Raw genomic sequence first — 17755 nt, 5'->3', positions numbered from 1 at the left:
GCTTCCAGTGATAAGTGATAAACGACTTTTTGCCAAACCTTCAGTGCTTCATTATCCTCGTGTTTCCTTTGTTTTCAGTCCGACCTTGAAACTTGAGAAGAGAAAAGTGAGCTGGTGTCGAGAGACGATACCTTAAAGCAGATTACATTACTGATCGTTAACTGAAGCTAAACCATCATCAGGTGACAACCGATGGTTCAAGGATTGTATTTTTGGGGATCGTAGTTTTCCTGTATGAAAGGCGTAATATGTAGAATTTCTAATTTCCTCAGTCGACCTGCTGAAAATCCTGCAGCGTTTAAACCCTTCAGCCCGTCAAGAGGTCAGAGAGAGTCTCTGCTTTACTGTAACTGATCGCCCCCACGTTGGGACGGTGTCTCTGTGCATTTTAAAGTGCTGCGGGTTGGTTTAAATTTTTGAGTCATTTCAAAGCTCCTGTCTCAAAGTCTCTTACAAATGCAACAGGGTGTACGGTGCAGTTTCATGACAAAGTCTGAGTCTGACAAACTGTGAATGAAAAGAAAAGAAGAAATCCAACTCTTCCAGAAGCTCTGAGAAGTTTCCCTTCTGTATGGCTCTTTAACCCCACTGACAGATGAAAGCGTCTGAGCTGTGCGGCTGTATGAATCTATCAGACTTTTAAACTCTCCCTTAACAAATCAAAAGTTTCTAAAAAGAGTGCGTGCGGCGGTGTTAGTGATCTGAAACAAAAGTGAGCAGACGTGACCCGAGCCTGACCTTTACCCTCAGCGTGTCAAACAGACGCATGAGTCTCTTAAACGCTGCAGCAGCAGGAGGATCTTTCCAACGCTTCACCGTATCACAATCTCTCGAAGGTCGAGTTCAAAGAAAATAAAAAGGTAAAGTTTTTTTTCTTCCAGGCGCTGCAGAGACGCCGTGTCTTCATCTGACAAGCCTGCGAGTACACAGAGTTGACGTGTCCTCGACTGCTCCACTTTCCCTCCCCCGCGTTACTTCATGGTCTCACATTATGCTAATCTGTTTACGGTAACGATGCTCAGTTGGTATTTACAATTTGTTTTGACACAAATAAGACGTCAGGGGAATTGAAGAAAAAACACAAAGAGCCGAACGAGTTCTTTAAAAAGAACATTGTGACGCACACGAGAAGGCCTCGATTGTGTCCTGGATTCAGTGTCCTCAGCTCCCCTTCTTACCATAACTGTTTCTCTCTCTCTCTGTGCATATCCATCTGTCTGTGTCTCCATTTCTCCCAGAGTTCATTGCTCTGCGGGGGGGGGGGGCTACAGGTGTCCGCTCGGTGCCCCCTCATCGCTCCATGTGTGTCTGTGCCGAGGAATGAGACACGGAGGCATGGAGAGATATCTCCCTCTGATGTTTTTATCACGCTGCGCCCCCCCCCTCCACACACACACACACACACACACACACACACACACCTCCATCACATCATTCATTCACTCTCACACAGCGGGGGGAGGGGGGGGGGGGGGGGGGTTACACACTGATGTCTGTCTGTGCTACAAAGGTGTATACACAGAGAGAGACAGAGGACAGAGATGGTGATGTTTTTTTTTTTTTAAAGAACTCAAAGTGAACGTCTGTAAATCACACGATCTGTCTACAGCCTCAAAATATACACTCTGCATGCTAACCCTACCGTTAGCATGCCGTTAGCAACATACTGACATACAGGTCACGAGATGTACTCACAGTACGAGCTCCGTTCGATTGAGCGGGGTCAGTCCAATGGTCCCACATTTCTAGGACATTTTCAAAATGAGGTCTTGAGTTCCTACATTTCACTTCAATTTAAGCCCTATCCTCCCACAAGATGTTTTGGAAGCACTTTATAGTAAATGAATGAATGAGTCATTTTATTTCGGTCACCAGATTTAGCTAAAAGCTACATTCCATCTGTAGCCCATTGCTACTGGATAATAGGTCGGGTGTAATTGGCTACCAAACTGGGAGAAAGGGCGATAAAATCTGATACAAATTTATGAAAAAGGAAATGTGGGAACATAGAAATGTGGGAACATAGGCACGCTCCCAGATGAGCTAGCATGAAGCTAGCGCGACAGCCGGTCTGTAAATATAATTCAACAATAATATGCTAACAGCAGTCATTTTGAATAATATTTGGCAACATGTTAAATGTATTTCAGTCAGAACATTTATATGAATCCACTCTTTGGCTGCCTGGCGAGCTCAGTGATTGGATAGTCTGAGAGCTGCAGTGCATTGTGGGGCGGTTTAGTATCACCAGCATGCTCCTGTTTCATACTAAAAAATTCTGCCTGATCGAGTAAACATGTGGATATTTCTCGCCTTCTCGCCGATGATTTGGGATCATACTTCAAACTCAGTGAGACGTCACATTGAGGATAAGTCTGCGGATTCAGACGCAGCCGAAGAACAACTCTGATGATCAAAGTGATGCACAACCAAGAGAAAGAGTCTCTCCTGTGTAAATGTGTCTCTGAGTCATGACTGTCTACAATGAGGGAGAAGCTCGAGTCCCGCTGGCTGTGTTGTTGTCAGAGCCGTGTTTACATGGACGGGACGGCCGGCTCCTCCCCTTGTGTATAAAAGCTGTTTTAGTCAAGAACTAGAGAGAAGAAGAAGAACATACTCACTGATTATTTGGATGTTAGTAAGAGTTTTTAGATCACGCTCATTCTGTGTCAGTTTACATGAAATGTGAAGCTACGAGCTAACTAAAGAGCGCTAACATTAGCATGCTAACACAACAATGTGAAGCTACGAGCTAACTAAAGAGCGCTAACATTAGCATGCTAACACTTGCTAAACAGCATGCTAACACTTGCTAAACAGCATGCTAAACACTTTATGGTGTTTAATTAATTTTGCTGCGTTCTAATTGATAACTCCTTCATGTGAACTTGAGTGGAGGGGGGTTGGAGGTGTGTCTCTGGAAGAGGGCGGAGGCTTCAGTATGGAGGAGGCGTGGCCTAATCGCAGTTTGTTTTGGTTTCATGCTGGAGCTCAAGGGCGACATCTACTGGATCAAAAAGTCGCACACTCTTCCTTTAAATAAAATCCCAATAAAGACAAAGAACACTCACACACAGAGATCCATAAACAAAATGTAAATACAGGATTACATTTCAACCATTACAGCCTCTTTAAAAACTATAAGTTATCCAGACCATAATATATGGACAAAAAGACGGTTCCAGGTTTAATAGTTTCCCTTTAAAGGTGGCACAGGAGGCCTTTAAATCGATTACCCTCACATTGATTTCTGCCTCATGACTCCAGATTTTTCCACAAGCCCGTTTTTATCCGTCTTTAATGTGTCTTGAACGCATGACAGCGTCTCCGATCTGCGTCTTTAATCCGAGCCGGCAGTATATGAACCATCCCACCTCGACAAGCCACGCTGCCGCACCGCAGCCAACCCTTGTTTGAATTTCACAATGGCTGCCATTTCTGTCCCGACTGTCCTTTTAAAACTTCTTTTTTTTTTTTTTCATTTCACTGACAATTCATAAAGCATCCATTATGTGTCCCAGACCGCTGAAGCAGCACATTTCTCTCTGCTCAGCCCGACACCCGTAAATGGAATTTTAATTAACAGTAAAAACCATGCAACGACTTGGAAAAGGCCGTAATGAAGTTTTTTTTTTTGTTTTACGCGGCGTGCGATTTACGGCGTGCGGTTGGTGGCTGTTTGGATGATATAATCACAGAAGGCTGGTTCAAGTCCAGACGCAAGCACAACAGAGGTGCCTTTGTTTAGTCGGCGAGACGCCAGAGGAACAAGGGAGAGGCGTTCAGGAACACTCAGACAGATGTTCGGCTTTGTGGGTTTTTTTCCGTCTCATGGCTGTCGGCGGAACGAGATTGGCAGTGAAAGACGGTCTCTGCTGAGTGGAGACATGGGAGAGGAGCCGCTCGTGAGTGGACCGATGAGGTCGATCGTGATGAAGATAAAGCGTTAAACCCTGCAGGAGACACACTCTGTCTTACCCGTCTCTCTGTTCTCATGCACGCTTCTCTGCAGAGCGGATCACATCGAGGGGAAAGACAACATTAGTTCATTAAAGGAGCATTTACAAAGATTTTAATTTCAGTTTAAAGGAGTATTTCTACATCTTAGGAAAATTAAAGGCAGGGTTCGTAAATTCGTCCACACACACTTTTTGAGATGTTGTTATTTATTTTTATTGAACCTTTATTGAACCAGGTTGGTCCCATTGAGATTAAAAACCTATTTTTCAAGGGAGACCTGGCCAAGACAGGCAGCAGCAAAAACACAAAGTTACAGAGACAAAAAGGGAGACAAAGTACAATTTACAAAAACACTCAATTTTGGATTAAAATAGAACTCATCTATGAGTCATATCTGGAAATCAGTCGTTCAAACAGCCGAGCTAAAACATCGACATCCCATAGAATCTGCTTCCATGTCTTTCATTTTAGATTTAAAAACATTTAAGGACACCTTGCGCTCCTTGAGTTTTAAGTCATTCTGCAACAGATTCCAGGCTGAGGGTGCAGAGTACCCAAAAGCCCTTTTCCCAATTTCTGTCCGACCGTTTGGGACAGAGAGCATGAAGAGGTCCTGAGAACTCAAAGAATAATGTCCGGTACTTTTCTGCATGATAAAAAAACAAAGCTAGAGAGGAAATTGTCTTTCTGTCCTGACAGACATTAATAATTCATGTTCTCTGAAAAAGGAACAAAGAAAATCATCTGTATCAGTTTGTAAGTCTGTAAAAACTTCCACCAATGTCTGCTACGAGGTACCAATCTGATGAACCAATCAGACGCCTCCCTGTCTCCCTGCTCGCTCTCTACCTACTTGACAGCAAACGTAGAGCTTAAAGTGAAATGGACGTGAGAACTGGAGGACCAACTTGTTGATTTGTGGCAACAACACGAGTGTTTATACAACGTGTCCATGAACCAGGTAGCTAACAGCTAGCCACACGTAGCTTGACCATCATGTTTGTAAACTCTTAAGTCACATTTGACCGTGCAGGATGACGAGTTTTGAGAGTGGAGACTCTCCTTGTTGGTGGATGAATCTGTTAGTGTGTGATGTGCTGAGTCGGTCGTCTTGCTCTCCACACATTAAAAGAACTGAACTGTTAAATCGGTCATGATTTGTCGTCATGTTTGGGCTCTCCAGGATTTACTCAACAATCTGTCAGGTCTGAACACATCAGGAAGTGACATCAGGAAGCAAAAGTAAGCTTCATCCATCACAGCCTGATTCACAGCTGACGGCTGAGGATATCACCTGGAGCGATACGAAAACCGTTTTAAACCTATTAGACATTTAAACCCCTGAACATTTACAAATAGTGCCTAGCTTTAAAAAAAAAAAAAAAAACAGAGTAAGGCGAGAACAAAAGCAGACTTGTGAGAAATCTTGAGTCACGAGGCAGAAATCAATAAACAGAATCGATTAAAAAAGGCCACCGGACGCATGGGCAGCTCCTGTGCAAGCTTTAAAGGTCTGATGGAGGTGGTGAGGTGTGTGTGTGTGTGTGTGTGTGTGTGTGTGTGTGTGTGTGTGTGTGGGGAGGGGTCTCTCTCTGAGCCGTAAACACACTGCACATGAATGTCTCATTTGTGGATTACACACATGTGCCGCCTCGGGTTGTGAGCCGGTGTCGTCGTCCTGCATGGTCAGGTTTTTACCGCTGTCCTTTCTTTCTCTTTGTCTGCAGCTCTGCTCCCTCCGTTGTCATTTCATGCCTCACATACGTTTAGCCTCACATGTTTCCAGTTAAAACACATGAGCACAGAGCCCCCCCGCTGAACTGAATGTGTGAGTGTGCCGCAGCTGAATAATTAGTCTGAGGTGACAGAAAAACAATACGGTGCATCCAGCAGCAGTAAAGATGCGGTTTGGGGTTGTTGCTGGAGTTCCAGGCCTGAGTCTTTAAACTGTTAAATAACCACACTGAAGTACAGAACTGTAAAGAGTCCAGAAATAGACGAGGGAGTATTCAGAGCAGTCAGACGGTTCTCCTGGTAATCTCTCCTTCTTTAAGTCGGAGGTTAAAAGTGGAAACAAACTCACCTGAGATGTTGACAATGATCCCTCATGGAAAAGGAAAAAAGAGAGAAATGTTGGTTGCAGCTTGTAAAACACAACATTCAAACTCGGCCCCTCCTCCTGGGCTCACAGTGGCGTTTACTTCTTGTGCCTATACACTGAAATCTGAACTAAAGAGTGGAGAAGAACATACTGGAGAACAGGAAACATAATGCAGACAGTCTATGCATCGTGCAGCGATCACAGGGAATCAACGTAACCCCCCCCCCCACCCTCGCCCATTGGCTCCAGGTGAATTCTCCTGATTATATCCTGCTGCGTTCTCACATCAGCTCACTCTGACTTTCTGCAGAATAAATACGAGGAGGCTGGAGGAGAAACTCCAGGTGAAGTCTGAGTGAAAAATGTGGGAAGTTTTTTCAGGAGTTTTGTGAAAAGTGTGAAAGAAAGCAACGAACACAAGAAAGAACACAAACAATTAAACACTAAAGTCACCCAAACATCTTAAGAACATGAAATGAGACCAGGAGTTCCAGAGATGTAGAGATGATGTCAGAAACTTAAAGAGATGTCAGCATGAATCGTCAGGATTTCCCCCTAATAGGAAGCAGTTCCCGTTTTCTTTTGTTCTGTAGGAGGCGACAGTAAAAGCTTCATCATCACTTTGCAGCCTCTGCTCACTACTTTAAGTGTTTGTCATTGTGAAGCAGAAACCAATAAAGTGGGTCACAGTGTCACTAAACTTGTGAAGAGTCTTTACCTCTTTAAGATGACTTTGGCTCACAGATGACTTTACAACAGCTTTTACATTTCCAAACAGTAATTATGTTCAGGGTGAGAAAGGGGGCGCAGAGTCAGAGTGTGAGACAGAGAGCGCCTTCAAACATCCAGCAAGGACACCGACCATCACACGACATCATCGTCTGAACGCAGAGCAGAGATGTTGATTAAAGGAAGCTGCAGAACAAACACACTGATAGAAAAGTGACTGAGCTCAGGTGCAGGTCAAACGTCTGTTGCAACCCTCAGACGTCTTAAACGTTTTAAACTGATCAGACATGCAGATTTCAGGTTTGTAAAACACAGATTCTTTCTTCCTTTAACATTTGTTATTGTTGCTTTTGCTGGGTTAAATAAAGTGCCAATCTCCTACAGGCTGGAAACAAAAATTACGCAAAAAAGGCAATAACTGCAGTTCCTTTAAGTGCCACTAGGGGCTGGCCTCAGGAGCACAGGAAGTCACATACACACACATTCAAAACAGCTGTTTTTACAGCATAAATGAAAATGTTTACAGCCTGGAACCAAAAAAACCAAACAGGTCTGATTAGTTATCGTCATCACAGGGACACACTGTACGGGGGGTGAATTTTTTGATTGTATGAACGATACGTGTTATCCATAGTGAGGCGTGTAGCTGACATGATTGACAGGTGGGCGCGGTGTAACGGTTTGTCAGGAGGTTTAAAACCCGCCTCAGCTCCAGCTCTCAGCCTGTCGTTAGGTTGACTGAAAGTTAGACTGAGACAGCATTTCCAACATGGAGGCCGCCATCGATGGGACTCCAGCGCCCCCTGCAGGAACAGACGGTGTGATGACACTCAGGTTTCAATCCATTAACATTTACAATCTATAATCTGACCTTACTTTACACTCCTGTATGTTTCACAGACACAGACATGGTGCTCAGCCTCGTGGCTGCAGCATCAGCTCAAAGTGTATTCTTATATTGAGAAGGAAACAGGTTCACGTCTCCATATGAACTCACTTTTTTAACTTCAGTGCACGCAGCCTCAGAGTTTATCTGAGTAAACTAAACAGAATGAGGCAGGTTCACATTCAGGTCACTGCTGACACCAACACACACACAGACAAGTTTACGTGTCAATCAACTTCTTTTTGTAGCTGCCAGTGAATAAAACCTCTAAATATTTGATTCTGTTTCCATCGGAGCTCTTTAAACAGCGCCGCAGGGGAGCTACACCCAGAGGTGGGTGGGCGGGAGGGGGAGGGGCAGCAGTCTGATCAGAGCCTTACACACCCTCTACTCCCCACAGGGGGCGTCCTTACAACCCCGGGTCCTCTCACATGGAGTTACTACAACCCCTCAGTCACCCTCATTATCCAGGAGACACACACACACACACACAGAGCATCCCCTGCATCCAGCGAGCATCACTGCCACATGTTTACGACAGCTGTGACACCCTGACGAGGCACAACAACATCACTGATGTTTGCAGGGATCGGTGCGTCACGCAGCGTTTAACTCAAAGTTTCTATGAATCTTACAGACGGCGTTCATAGAGGGACGGGGTGAACGGCCGGTCAGCGCGTCCAGCACTGCTCACAGCTTTTTATCAGAACGTCCTTATCAGTGTCTGGGTCTTCTTTTTAAGAAGAAGGGGGTTCGTTGAGGGAGGAGGAGGAGCCGGTGGGGCAGTGTGACATGCTGCCTGCTGCACAGAGACCCGCAGGCTCGTGAACGCTCGCTTATCAAAGTGCGAGGCCGTCAGGCCGTCCGTCCGCCCGGAGAGAGGCTGCAGCCGCCGCGTCGCTCGGGCTTTAATTATCTCCTGTGAGAGCGAGCAGCCGAGCAGCTCATTAGGGTCTGTCAGCGGGGACGAGCAGTAACTCTGACGTCTCCTCTGCCCTGTCACCCCTGGCTCCTTTAACTCTCTCTCTTTCTGTCGCTCTGTCCTTTAACTCTCTCTCTTTCTGTCGCTCTGTCCTTTAACTCTCTCTCTTTCTGTCGCTCTGTCCTTTAACTCTCTCTCTTTCTGTCGCTCTGTCCCCCCTGGCTCCTTTAACTCTCTCTTTCTGTCGCTCTGTCCTTTAACTCTCTCTCTTTCTGTCGCTCTGTCCCCCTCGCTCCTTTAACTCTCTCTCTTTCTGTCGCTCTGTCCTTTAACTCTCTCTCTTTCTGTCGCTCTGTCCCCCTCGCTCCTTTAACTCTCTCTCTTTCGGTCGCTCTGTCCCCCTCGCTCCTTTAACTCTCTCTCTTTCGGTCGCTCTGTCCCCCTCGCTCCTTTAACTCTCTCTCTTTCTGTCGCTCTGTCCCCCTCGCTCCTTTAACTCTCTCTCTTTCTGTCGCTCTGTCCCCCTCGCTCCTTTAACTTTCTCTCTTTCCGTCGCTCTGTCCTTTAACTCTCTCTCTTTCTGTCGCTCTGTCCTTTAACTCTCTCTCTTTCTGTCGCTCTGTCCCCCTCGCTCCTTTAACTTTCTCTCTTTCCGTCGCTCTGTCCTTTAACTCTCTCTCTTTCTGTCGCTCTGTCCTTTAACTCTCTCTCTTTCTCTCGCTCTGTCCCCCCTCGCTCCTTTAACTCTCTCTCTTTCTCTCGCTCTGTCCCCCCTCGCTCCTTTAACTCTCTCTTTCTGTCGCTCTGTCCTTTAACTCTCTCTCTTTCGGTCGCTCTGTCCCCCTCGCTCCTTTAACTCTCTCTCTTTCGGTCGCTCTGTCCCCCTCGCTCCTTTAACGCTCTCTCTTTCTGTCGCTCTGTCCCCCTCGCTCCTTTAACTCTCTCTCTTTCTGTCGCTCTGTTCCCCTCGCTCCTTTAACTCTCTCTCTTTCTGTCGCTCTGTTCCCCTCGCTCCTTTAACTCTCTCTCTTTCTGTCGCTCTGTCCCCCTCGCTCCTTTAACTCTCTCTCTTTCTGTCGCTCTGTCCCCCTCGCTCCTTTAACTTTCTCTCTTTCCGTCGCTCTGTCCTTTAACTCTCTCTCTTTCTGTCGCTCTGTCCTTTAACTCTCTCTCTTTCTCTCGCTCTGTCCCCCCTCGCTCCTTTAACTCTCTCTCTTTCTCTCGCTCTGTCCCCCCTCGCTCCTTTAACTCTCTCTCTTTCTCTCGCTCTGTCCCCCCTCGCTCCTTTAACTCTCTCTTTCTGTCGCTCTGTCCTTTAACTCTCTCTTTCTGTCGCTCTGTTCCCCCTCGCTCCTTTAACTCTCTCTCTTTCTGTCGCTCTGTCCCCCCTCGCTCCTTTAACTCTCTCTCTTTCTCTCGCTCTGTCCTTTAACTCTCTCTCTTTCTGTCGCTCTGTCCTTTAACTCTCTCTTTCTGTCGCTCTGTCCCCCCTCGCTCCTTTAACTCTCTCTCTTTCTGTCGCTCTGTCCTTTAACTCTCTCTTTCTGTCGCTCTGTTCCCCCTCGCTCCTTTAACTCTCTCTCTTTCTGTCGCTCTGTTCCCCCTCGCTCCTTTAACTCTCTCTCTTTCTGTCGCTCTGTCCCCCTGGCTCCTTTAACTTCCTCTCTCCTTTCTCCTCTTGTTCCTTCTCCCATTATTGCTCATTCCCTCTGTCTAGTTAGTCTTTCCTCACTTCCCTTTTTACTCTCAGTATTGTATTTTTTTCAATCCTTATTCCTCTCATATTTTCTTTCTAGTTTGTTTTTCATGTTTCTCTCTCTCCTACGTTCCTGACCAGGGTCTCACACACATCATTTATATGTGTGTGTGCATTTAAATCTGGTCTACTGTTATCATGATTCCCGCTCCCGTCCACTCCCGTTGACTTGTTTCCTGTCCCATCCCTAATCCCGTGATTAGTAGTGAAATCTGTCCCTGAACCCTCGGGAATCCCATGCCCTGCGGGACTCCTGAAAAATGTCTAAAAATGTCAGCTTCTACCGTACAGGTCTACATGAACCTACAGCGTTTAATACGGCTTCAATTCAACAAAGAAGTATGAATCATTCATTTTGTTTTGTTTTTGTGTGTGACTTTTTCAAAGTGTCCCTTTCAAGTTTTTTTTTTTTTTAACCAAAGAGAAAACTTTAAGTTCTAACAAACATTTAAAAGACAACGATTTTTGTCTTGTTCTTGTGCTTACTGTGATTGGATCCCCCGTCTCCCCTCTCTCCCCTCCCCCTCCTCCCCCTCTTCTCTTATCTCCAAGCTTTGTAAGAATTGGGTATTTTCAGGATTTGACAAACGCAGGAGTCAAACCGCGGTCACTGGATCCACAACAGTGGGGGCCTGGGAGTGCTGCGAGAGCGAAACCGATCTGCTGCATTTCATTTCATCTTCCTCTCTCACACACACACACACACAGATAATTCTGACACACAGCAAGAGGAAGAAAAAAAAAACATGTTTCTTGGAGGATGCTGTGAACGCGGGTTCATCTGGAGGCCGGCGAGATAACGAGAGCACAGAGAGAGGCAGGATCTTATTGACGAGGAGCTCTCTCTACCTCCGACTGTCTGCTTCCTCCTGATCCTCCTGAGCTCTGAAGTCTGAGGGAAGTCCGACGGGAGGAGGGCCATAAGCAGCAATTACCGCCGAATGATTGCTACCTGTTGTTGACAATGATTCTCCATAAATAAAAAATAAAAAAATACAATTTCTCAGGGTATTAAAAAGGCCATCCCATCTGAGATGCAGTTTATTGTAAAAGCTGCAGGAGCCAATCAATGCAGAGCGCTGCCGGCTCCCTCTCCATCATTTAATTACGCCTCTGTCAATCAATGGAAAACACATTTTTAGGAAAGCTGATCGATCCTGAGAGGTGACTTAACTGATGAAAGGATTGTTACCTGACTGACAGACACACACACACACACACACACACACACACACACACACACACACACACACACTGTACAATGAAAGCAGCTGTATTGATCTGATACGGTTTAATGTGTCTCTGTAGGGCAGAGTTAGCAGCCAGGGACCTTTAGTGTTTTTTATTTTTATATTTGCATTCAGCCCGACCCCCATCACTAAGCTCCTACAAACTGAATCTGTGTGATCATCACTGAAGTCTGGAGGGTCCACATAAACGCATACAGTCAGCTAGTGTTGTAGTCAAGACCAAGACATACCCAAGACCAGAGTGCTCCAAGATAAGACCAAGACATTTAAGGATGGAGTCATAGTCTAGACCTAGACATTTAGGGAACGAGACCTGAGAAGAGTAAAAATGCTTTTGATTCTGAGACAGGACCGAGACCTTCAAAACGTGGTCTCGAGACCAAGACTGATTTCGAGTATTACAACACTTGTGTCAGCATACAAAAAATAATTATTCATCCTTCTTTACAATGACAACAACATATCCTATAAAAACAACGTACGAGGTGTGAATTGACTGACAGCCCCCTTCAAACAGTTGTATAAGGAGCATCCGTCTCTACGTACCCGTCATGGAGCCATGGCTGTGAGAGGACACCAAACTGATTTTAACCTCACCACTCCTCTCAGTCTTTTTTTCCCCAAAGCTGTGGGTAACATCGCCCTGACTGAGGTGATGTAAGAACGTGCAAACATCACAACTTTCACAGAGAGTCTCTTTTTTTTTCTTCTATCAGTGGATTTATTTAAAAGTCTCAGAGCAGATCAGCGCCCTCTGTCACTTGTCTCACAGTCAGACAGCACAGATGACAAGGTATCAAATCGTTCATAAGATGACAGGCCGGATATGAAAATGACTTCCCGTATGTGTTTGTCTGTACTTCTGAGTGACGTTTGTCATTCCTTGTATGTGCCCACAAACTTCTTCTGACTCAGTGAGCTGTGTAGAGAGTGAGATGATAAAGTGATCTTACTATCTGATCATTAAGGAAACATGTTGAAGTGCTGGCTTCTCTGACAACAATGCAGCAGCCAGTATGTCCTCCTTCTAACTTTAGATTCTGCTCCTGAATGCTCTGGATTTGTTTGGACCAGAGAAGGTAGGCGCTTTTAAGACACCCCCCCCCCCCCCCCCCCCCCCCCACACGGCCGTTTTGGACACCCCTCGGTTTGTCAGATATGAGAGCAGTTATCAGGTCAACAGGTGTTGCAGTGATGGAAGCGGACAAGAGAAGTGGTTCAGATAGAAGTGATTGTACCCGACCTAAAAAGCCTCTGCATGTTTCTAATAAGCTCCACGAGCAGAAACGTGCTCAAACTAGGATCAATATTGGAGATGCTTTTGAAAAATGGAGAGAGGTTAGAACACAGAAAGGTTTACAGACCCATGCAGAGCTGGATAAACACTGAAGCTTCAGAGTCCACCACATGGTGACCTGTGTGAGCATCGACTGTAGAGAGGAGGGGGGGGGGAGACAGCTCTCTACAATGTTTAGAATTTAGACTGCAGTACCCATTTTAAACAGTAGGGGTCAGAGTTACATACTGCTCCTTTAAAGAGCCCATATTCTGCCCTTTTTGGGGTTCTTATATTTAATCTATGTTCCTACTTTTGTACGTTCACAATAGCTAAAGTTATTAAAAAGTGTCTGCTCCTCCTTGATCCCTCTACACTCTGAGTCCGTCAGCTACACTCTGTTGAGCCCACACTGTTAGACCCCACGTGGGCCAAGTCTGCTCTGATTGGTCTGCCGATCCGCTCTGTCGTTATTGGTCAGTTGCTCAGCACACTTCTCGGAAATGTCCCGCCTCTTTTACCATATTGGGAATGCAGCCACTGGCTCCGTCCGAGTGGAGCATAAACATTAGCACCTTAGCACTACTGTGCTACCGCAGGCTACGGCATATCGTGGGCGTGCTACAGAAGTTAACGGGCGTACATCATGAGCTGCAGGGCTTGCCACAACGAGCCAATGGGCTTAGATCAGTGATCTCACACTGACAATGACGTCGGACTGACACATTTTTATCGAGGGGGGCTAGAACCGAGCGTTACATGCAGCTAATGCTACAGCTAACAGGAGGACGTAGGAGAAGCCGCGTTTCCGAGGACTTTGAATTTTTGCAAATAGATGTGCCTAAACATGCACAGGACATGAAAACACACTAAAGAGAAGAATATGGGACCTTTAAAACAGAATTCACACAGAGCTGCTGCAACAGGCCCCAGGTCATGATCTCAGACTGAGGCCTGCAGATCTTGCTCTGAGTTTTGCTCACACGGGGGTCGGTTCAGGGTTTGGACTCCTGCTGGACTCTGTGACAGTGATTCATTACAGTTACAAAGCGGATTAATTAAACTGGCACCTACTGTTCACACACAAAGAGGAGGGGGATGAAAAGAGGCAAAGGTTAAGAGATAATGAAATGAAATCTCTCTGAAACACACACACACACACACACACACACACACACACACACACTGGACTCTGGGGATCATCCGTCATTGGCTGCAGATATGAGGAGGCTGTAATAGTTCTGTGACCATCATGAAAGGTGTCGAGTAATTGACCTCTGCATGCCGATTGATCCGACGATGACAGAGAGGGCAGATCACATGACCCTCTTTGCCTGTGTGTGTATGTGTGTGTGTGTGTGTGTGTGTCGATTTAACCTCCTCTCATATTGTTTTTTTACAGTGTGATCAGCTGAAGGACGAGTTAACTTTCTCTGAGTTTGTCACCCCCCCCCCCCCCCCCTGCCTCTTGCTACTGTTACTGAGAGCATCGTCTGCAGTGTGTCCTCATGTCTAAACATCCTCCTGCAGTTCACTCACTAAACAAACTCCCGACCAGAGTCAGGGCACAATGACACACTGCAGACAAACGGGAATACACACTGACACACGTTTACACATTCAGAACTCCAGACCTTCAGACCACGCACACTCGTCTGAGATTCACACACACAAAGAGGAACGTTTTTATTCTGAAATTCTAAAATGAAGAAACCAGAAAAGCCGAGAGCCAGCCTGAGCTCAGGGCAACAAACCCCACTAATGAGTTTGCAGATCGTCAGACACACATTTGAAGATATGTGTTTACGCATTTGTGGATCTTGCACGACAGGAGTGTTTCAAAAGTCACATGTAAAATGACAGCCAATGGAGAGGCCCGCCTCAGTTGTAAGCGATCATTTGTTTGTATTTTCAGGATTTACAGCTAAAAAAACTCACTGCCATTAATAAATAAGTAAACATTTAAACATGTAAACGAAATATGGTCTACATATTTGCAGATTAGTTTACACATTTGTGGATCTGTGTACACCAATTCAAATAGTTTTGCCACAATAATAGCTCCTTAACTACTTTATGCACGTGCATGAAGGTTGTGTTTCCTTCCAAACGGTCTGCAGCTATGTGATGAAAGCTACATGTTGATCACATGTGACCCTTCTTCCTGCTGCACTCTAAGGAGAAGTTATCAGTCTCCATTGTCCACCTACCAGTTTAATCAGTTTTATGTTTTGAACTAAAGACAGTTGTTGCTGCATGTGATGCACTAACAGACGAGGAGACGAGCCCGGGTTCCTGTCTTTTAAAGGAGAATGTGCAACTTTTTGATCCAGTAGATGTCGCCCTTGAGCTCCAGCATGAAAACAAACTTCCTGTTTGGCCACGCCTCCTCCATACTGAAGCCTCCGCTCTCCTCCAGAGACACACCTCCAACCCCCCTCCACTCGAGTTCACACGAAGGAGTCAAGCGCAAGCAGCGGACAAAATTGTCCTCGTCTCGAGCTGCATTGTTGTGTTAGCATGCTAATGTTAGCGCTCTTTAGTTAGCTCGTAGCTTCGCATTGCATGTAAATTTACACAAAATGAGCGTGATCTAAAAACTCTTATGTGGCATTCAGAGAGTATGTTATTCAGAAAAGTTTCAGAAAAGTTTCAGTGAACCTTCTTATGTGGCTGAAACCAGCGATCTTATTTAATAAAAGGACCTTAAAGAACTTTACGGCCTCACATAAATAAACTAATGAATTAAACTAATTGGTTTCGCAGTCACAAGATAATTTGGGAGTTTGCATCTTCTTACTTTCACTCCCTGAAACTCAAGGCCAGAGATAATAAGCAGCAGTGAAACAGATTGTAAGCAGCCCCTAGAAACAGAGAGCATGAATAGTTTATGTATTTTCATCTGTTTTTTATTCACCCGGTCCAGGTCCACTGTGGTTCTTCTCAGTCGGGTACATGACATGAGTAATAACAAGCCAGTTTTAATAAACCTCGGTGCTGTGGGCCAGACTCTTAAAAATCGTATTTTGAGTCCCGGCCGGTAAACTTGAAGAACTCTGCCGCCTTCAAATCCCTCAGCCATCACTTCTTCTTCTTCTTCTTCTGCTTCTTCACTCCTCGTACTATCCACATCGCAAAAATTAACAAAAAGTTGATTCACTCTTTGAAGGTTTTCAGCATAAATAAGCCAAATCTACTTGACAGGTTCCCCCCTGGAGGAACCAATTACTGTGAATTCATTATGGAGGCAGAAAATGATCCAGAATATTTTATCAGGAGTTGAGAAACTGTTGCTGCGAGGGACAAGAGTCACTCAGCCTCAACACGAGCGAGAGGGGGAACTAAAGTGTTGCTCGGAAAATGTATTTACATTTTAAATGAAGGCAATCTTTTTTACTGCAGAGTCAAAGTTGAGCTCGTCTGAAGTGGATAAAAATCACAGATTCTCGGGTGAGATTTGGTGCAGAGAAAACGTGTGAGCTCATCCCTCATTTCACACACGACTCCATAAAATTCTCTTTGCTTCACACAGTGATGGATTGATTATCTGATAGGGGAGACCTGATCAATCGACTGATCGATTGAGCAGCCTGAAAGCTGACGACATAGATTTTTATTTATTTTTTGCTAATGAAATCCCCGAGAGGACCCGAGTGAGATGAAGGTGGCCTTGGCGCGGCGCTCAAGGTGAAAGTCAGTCCTCCAAACAATGACTGAGCGAGTTACGCTGCAGTTCATACGATGTTAGGCGTGACGCTATGAAGGCACAAAATGTGGTTTAAAATATTAAAGACCCTCAATGCACTGATCACCATCATTTATGAGCCAAACAAACAAACTAACTTCTGTTCTTTTCCTCCAACACAGTATCCTGAACAGCGACGACATATAGAGAACAAACCATGTGATGTATTTTTGTAGGCCAACCCTGAAGTATCATCTCCATGGGGTCTAATGAGAATTCTCCTATGGGATTTTCGATCATTGCAGAAAATAATCTCTGTGACAAACACACGTTTCTGAAGCGTAGGCGTTTTGTTCAGCAGGATAATCTTCACAGATGAACGCCATTTTTAAGATGTTTGAAGCGTTAATGCGGCCGACAGAAGTAAAAAGCTAACGTTATGCTACAAGCTAACTACACCACGGTGGGATGATTGTGACGTCACTAGCGTTACGCTTCAGACGATCTCCGGTAAACTAATCCACGTAGCTTAATAAATAGTTTACTAACATAATATTCACCTTAACCTAAAGATTAAACCTACAGGAGACATCTCCGACTAGTGAGAGAGTTCCCGCCCTCTGTGTCCGGCGTGATGACGTTTAATGTCCCCGACGACCGCTGTAGTCACATTTAGCCACTTGTTAGCAACCGCCTTTTTAAAGACGAGTAAAAACTTCAAACTTCACAAGTGGAGGTATTACCTAACGTAGTTTATGTGGTCTAACAAAACACCAACATCTCTTCAGCTTGTGTTAACCACAGACCTTATTTCAGGAGTCTAACCACAAACACATTCAAAATCCCCGTTGACTTTTAGACGTTAGACCCCATGGCGCTCAAATGCTAACTCACTTCCTGGTTTTAGGACTCATTCCTGTGGCGCTCTATTACGGCTGCTACTTGAGCAGTTAGGAAGAACAGCGTGCTGAGAGCTGAGCCTAACATCAGTAACAGACTTCACACCTCGTCTTTAAAGGTGGAGTCAGTCGAAATTTTAAATACAACATTCAAACTGGGCCCCTCCTCCTGGGCCCACACTCTTGTACCGTCACTGCAAGCTAGCACATGCTAACCGCCTGTCCAACAGAAAGCAGGCTAACTCCACGTCTGCAGGTAAAAGCCAACACAAGGTTCACCCTCGTTTTAGA

General features: G+C 45.3%; 1 long non-coding RNA gene across 1 annotated transcript in view; it reads left to right on the top strand.

Annotated features, from left to right (window-relative positions):
• Positions 1-12503: 12503 nt before the first annotated feature.
• Positions 12504-17755, top strand: part of LOC132972089 (uncharacterized) — a 473300-nt gene continuing 468048 nt past the window's right edge. The window contains exon 1 of the long non-coding RNA XR_009672855.1: positions 12504-12579. This is a non-coding gene — a long non-coding RNA (uncharacterized LOC132972089). The remainder of the gene's footprint in view (positions 12580-17755) is intronic.

Source organism: Labrus mixtus, chromosome 3 (assembly GCF_963584025.1).
Source record: "Labrus mixtus chromosome 3, fLabMix1.1, whole genome shotgun sequence".
In the NCBI taxonomy this organism is placed as follows: domain Eukaryota; kingdom Metazoa; phylum Chordata; class Actinopteri; order Labriformes; family Labridae; genus Labrus; species Labrus mixtus.
The sequence above is the reverse complement of the archived record's forward strand: the minus strand, read 5'-3'. Positions and strand labels throughout refer to the sequence as shown.